Here is a 6,544-nt window from a genome sequence, read left to right on the forward strand (position 1 = left end):
CAAACCTAAAACAAAAATATCTTTAACTTATTGGACGGTTTAGACATTGAATTGGACTAGTTGAAGGTGGTCTAAAGAATTCAACAAAATTGGATTGACCAGGTCATTTGTAATAGACTCGTATTGGAATTGATCATATTTAACCAATATTCGGTCCATTGACAACCTTATTTTCAGATTATTTGGGGATGAAGATGATGGAGTGGGTGCGAAGGATGATTTGCAACAGCATAGTAATGTCAAGTGGGAAAAAAAGGTGCCTCTTAGGCTCAAATTGGAAAAAAGTGCAAATACAAATATACATATTATAAATACATTCAAAAAATACAAGGAAAAATAAGGTTGGGGATATTTGGGAGGTGAAAGCTGATGATGGCAGCGATTGGTTGGCAATGTACACGAGTTGCATGCAAATGAGATCTAGTGGATGGGGTTGTAGTAAATGTTTCAAACCTTTAAATGATACACCCAACCAAGGGATATCGTACCGTACATTTTAAAATTCAACATGAGATACGGTGGAAAAATTGATCACACTGCCCTTTTTTCACCATGTTAGAGCATTATAAAGCACGAATTTAGGGTGTATTATCAATCAATATGCTATGGAAAAAAATATACAAATAAGTTTTTTCAATATTTCATAATATCTTGTGATTTCTAAAATCTATTTTTATTTAGATACATGCATTATCTATCATATCCATAAAGTAATTAAAATTTTTTCTTCAATAAATTCTCATTTGTTTATTTTTTTAGAATTTATAAAATAATAATAATAATTAATTTTATTTTATGATCTAAGCACAATGACCAAATATATTATAAATCTATAGATGATCTATCATATCTATTATGATTCGGCCTGCCCTTGAGTCCTATTTGTCTGATAACAGTTGGTAAGAGAGAATAATGAAGAAGAAAGAGAGTGAGAGAGATAGAGAGAGAAAGGATAAGAAAATAAGAGAATAAAGGGAGATAAAGTTCTAGTTCGAATGAGATAAAAGATTACCTCTCACATTCAGCCATATGTGTTTTATATAACTAACATAATGGAAAAGACACATGAACCCCAACTTAAGTGTGGGACACTAGTTCTAACATAATCTTACACATAAGCATAAAGGCATAAATACCCTTATATACTCGACACTAACACTCTCCCTTAAACTGGGGAATATATATCATATAATCACATCTTGTTACATATGTAGTTCACTTTTCCTCGACCCAACCATTTAGTAAATAAGTTTGCCCACTGGTTCCCTATGTTAGCATATGCAATGTCTATCACTCCACTCAACATCTTCTCTCTCACAAAATAACAGTCAACTTCTATGTGCTTGGTTCTTCCAAGAAATACCGACTTAGAAGAAATATGAATTGCAGATGATTGTTACAGTAGTGCTTCATTGGAGTGTTAACATTGTACCCCATCTCCTGTAGAAGATTCCTTAGCCACACTAATTCACAATTAGTATGTGCCATAGCTCTATATTATGTCTCCGCACTGTTTCTTGCTACAATTGTCTGCTTTCTTACTTTTCCATGTCATCAGATTACCCCCAAGAAAAGTGCAATAGCTTATGGTAGATCTCCTATCAGAGATAAAACCGGCCCAATCAGCATCAGTATATCCTTATATTTAAATTTTTCTACCACTTTTGTATATCAAACCATGACTAGGAGCCCCCTTTAAATACCTCGCAATTCTTAGAACTACATTATAATGAGGAATTAGAGGTTTATGCATGAACTGACTTACCACATTAACCGCAAATGAAATGTCTAGCCGAGTAATGGTTAGGTAATTCAGTTTACTTACAATTCGCCGATATCTGCCAGGGTCCTCAAACACTTCCACCCATATCACTATTCACCTTAGTGTTTGTTTCCATAGGTGTTTTAGTTGATTTAGCACCTAACAAACATGTTTCTTTCAGCAAATCAATAACATATTTCCTCTAACACAAGTTAATACCATGCTTAGATATTGCTACTTCTATTCCCAAAAATATTTTAATTTACCAAGGTCCATTGTCTGAAAATGTTCCTGCAAAAAAAGTGTTAAACCTGTCAATGCCCATCTTATCATTCCTATTAATAACAATATTATCTACATACACTACCAATAGGATCTTTCCTGCCTAAGAGTCATGACTGAATACTGAATGGTCAACTTGGCACTGTTTCATACCAAACATCTTTACCACTTCATTGAACCTACCAAACCATGCTTGAGGAAACTGTTTAAACCAATAAATTGCCTTCTTTAGTCCACATACCTTACCATCCTCCCCCTTAGCAACAAACCCTGGTGATTGCTCCATATAGACCTCATTGAGTAAATCACCATGCAAGAAGGCATTATTGATATCGAGCTGATTGAGGGGCCAATCATACATAGCAGCAAGAGAGAACACAACATGAACCGAACCAATCTTAGCAATTGGGGAAAAGGTCATTGTGTAGTCAATACCATAGGTTTTGGAGTACTCTTTTGCAACCATTCTAACTTTCAACCGCTCTACACTACCATCAAGTATTTAACAGTATAAACCTGCTTACAACCGACAGCCTGGTTCTCGGGAGGAAGATTGGTAAGGTCCCAAGTATGATTATGAATTAGAGCTAAGAGTTCATATTCCATTGCACGGTGTCATCCTGTAGAGGCAAATGCTTATTGGACATTATTAGAGACAACAATAGAGGATAACAAAGAGATAAACTAGTGATGAGAAACAGAAATGTTAGTGAATGAAACATAATTAGAAATAAGATGAAAGGTACAAATGCATTTACCTTTCCACAAGGCAATGGGAATATCAATATCAAATATTGGGGATGGGGCTGGTGTGGGGATAACTTCCGGATCAATCGATGTTGATGGAGGTGGATCTAACTTGTCCCTCCCGTCGATGATGTGTATACACTTGACAAATAAGTGGCCGTTCAACATGTAGTAGCACCGGAGGCAAGGATTTGGTCACAGTTGGAACAAGATGAACAAAATCCGCAACTGGAAGAGGAATAGGAAAATGATGAGGTGATGAGGAGGAATAAACATCACCAGACCCCAAGAAAAACGAAGTAAACTCAAAGAAGATAACATCAACACACACAAAGGAACATCGAGAATTATGATGATAACACTTATACCCTTTATGAGTCTGGGAATAGCCAAAGAAGATGCTCCCATGGCCCAAATTATAGATGAAGCAAACACACCAAAAAACTCAAGGAGAATGAGGGAATAGAGACAAGGTAGGAAACAAAGTAATGAATAGAGAATGACCATCAAAGATATACTTGGGCATCCAATTAATCAAGAATAAGAAGTAAGCACCGCATCACTCCAAAAGGGTTTGGGAACATTAGGGGAGGGCTTCTCAGAAACGACAGCAACCAACCACGAACAACACAACTAGAGGCATAGAAACCTAGAAGGGAAGAGGGTGACCACTCTTTTTCAACCATTTCCCTTATCTCCAACTGATGGCAAAGAAACCAAAAGAAAACCCTAAATTGGGTGCATAGAAAACATAAATCTAAGCAAATATGAATTGCTTAGTTGAGCTTTATTACCATATTATGATCCGGCCTTCCCTTGAGTCCTATTAGTCTGATAACAGTCGAAAAGAGAGAAGAAGGAAGAATAAAGAAAGAGAGAAAGGAGAAGAAAAGAAGAGAAGAGAGGGGGAGAAAGTTATGGTTTGAACGAGAGAAAATATTACTTCTCCCATTCGACCATATGTATTTTATATTACTAACATAATGGAAAAAGACACATGTGCCCCTGCTTAAATGAGGGACACTAGTTCTAACATAATCTTACACAAAAGCAACCTCAACATAAGCATAAAGACAAGAATACCCCTATATAGTCAAAATTAACAATATCCATAGAGAAATTAAAGATTTCTTCTTCAATAATTTGTTTGAATATATTATAGAATGTTTATTTAGTTTTCATTTTTTGTAACTTTGGAAAATAAAAAATAAGTAGTAACTATTTAAATAAGAAAAAAATATTAATTATATATTCACTTAAAGTTGTGCCAATGCATGCTTTATGGTTGGATATGATAGTTGGGTTTATTCCATCCCTAAAAACTAAAGAATTATAATTTATAAATTTAGTTAAATATAAGGTTTTTAATGAAATTATAATTAACTGCAATGCATTTCTTAAAACACATTAAAATATATTAATTTAATGTATGTATATCTCATTAAGACCTTATTGTTAGTGTTATTGATTTTTTTATGATTTATTAAAATATTTATAGTATTTCCATGCATATCTTAATTTTTCTCCAAATACATACATATTCAAGGCATATCATAATACAACTCTTAAAATTGTATTTTCTAATATACTTGGCGTTTCCAATATTTCAAACCATGGTTGCAGTCAAATTTTATAATTCAGATGTTGGTAAGTAGCATCTTTTGAGTAAAATGGTGCAGTCAATGTGGACCATCATGCAAATGGGGAAACTCGGGTTGATGGTGTAGCCAATATGGACCTTCAAACTTTGAATTAGAATTTTTTTGTTAACCAATATGCCAAAAGCCTTAAGACCGATGGAACACGTCAAACCAAACACTTTAACATTTAAGACTATAACATACCACCATGCTTTTTTGCAACCAACATCTTAGCGGCTTCATTCTAGAGTCTAGTCAGCTCTCACTTTAGCAATGGGTAACCCACTCGAGGACACTTCACACTATGGCGATATGTATCCCTTTATATATACTTGCATAATCCATGGGAATCTCTTCATTTTACATGTAAAATGGTACAAATAAGAAGGCTCATCGTGTATGACAGAAACTATAAACTTTGGAGGCGTTTGTGTGAGAGATTTTTTTACTCAAATGTTTTGACTTAATTGTTTGCTATTTCTATCCAAAAGTAAATTTTGATGTTTTTAATGAATGCATTTTTCTAGTTGAAATGGCATTCATATATGACATGGCAATGCATTTTTCTCACAAAATTGTATTGATAAACCCAAAACCAAGGTTCAAAATATCGACACAATCGATATGCTGGTAGGGACGTATTGGCCTGTATCGAAACTCATTTTTCTCTCTCTCTTTTTTTTTTTTTAGTTTTTTTAAAACCTGATTCAGAAGGATCGGTTTAAGGCCTGTATACCCCCTAAACCGGGTTAAACCCCAAAACACTGTACCAGAAAGCCCCTGATATAATACTTATTGGCCGATACAGCCCAATATCAAAATTTCGAACCTTTCCCAAAACACAACTGCAAGGCAACACCATCTTTTTGGATACAGTTCAAGATTTTCAAATATTCTCCATCATCCATGCCATCTCTGCGAAGCAAGAAGCACAAATAAAGAGAAAAACTCTAAGATGAGTGTTGAACGAATAAGTGAAACACCAGTTTTATAAAAACATAATATGCAAGAATATACAAACGTAGTTAAAAAAATGCCCATCAACACAATTGATTAGCATATCATATTGCGGGCTTGCACATTAATCCCTACATAAACTAAGCTGTTTCTGATATCACAGTTGTACATCACGATTATAGTAACTTATGTGTCAACATCAAATTTAAGGTTTGATTCATCAAAACGCAGCAATAAGCCAGGTGATGCGCATTTGGATTCAGACAAGGCACACCCCACAAGAATAGCCTCAACTAACAATACGAGCCTAAGCTTGCTTGCGGCATGGCCCGTTAAATTGCTTTTTGGTATTACATATCAGGGGGTGTGAAGGGTGGGATGAAGCAGGGTGAATATGAGGTCCAAACACCTCACCATGCCTGCAGTTGCAAAGGTTGGACCCCATGTTTCCAATATTCGTAGGGACAGCATAAGGCCCTTAATTTGCATTATTTGCCTAATATTTAGCAAAGTTACATCCTTTACCCGGAATGAGAACACTTATAAGAGGAGGTCTCATGGTAATGTTGTTTGCTGATGATAAAGATAGCTGAATGGAAAGCTAGACCAGCAGACATATTTTAGAATCAATTTAAGAAAAGTGGAACTAAAAATACATATATTGCAATTTTAATAGAAGCATTAGTAATAACGATAGTGCAATTAAGATTGATGATGGAAATTACCCTAAACTAACTACTTCAAGTACCTTGGATCAACCATTCACAATGAGGGAGAATAACATGTTATGAAAAGAATTAGTGTAAGGTAGTTGAAATGGAGAGGTGAAATTTGATTATCACATACCAATAAAAACTAAGCCCCCATTTGGTTCGTGGGAATAGGGGTCTGGAATCGGTCTGATTCCAATTATTTGGTTGGGCAGAATCGAAAACCCATTCCCAGTCCTGGTGGAATGGCATTCCTCCATTTGAGGGAATGACCATTCCATCCTCCTCCCTTGGGAAGGAAATCCCATTTTCCAATTATCATTCTCATTCCCGTCTGAACCAAACAGACTGGGAATAGACCATTCCAATTCCGATTCCGGTTCTGACCGTGAACCAAACAGACCCTAAAAGGAAAATTCTACACAATTATAAGATCAACATTGCTA

This window comes from Nelumbo lutea, chromosome 6, assembly GCF_056320005.1.
Source record: "Nelumbo lutea isolate HS-2025 chromosome 6, American lotus-T2T, whole genome shotgun sequence".
NCBI lineage: Eukaryota > Viridiplantae > Streptophyta > Magnoliopsida > Proteales > Nelumbonaceae > Nelumbo > Nelumbo lutea.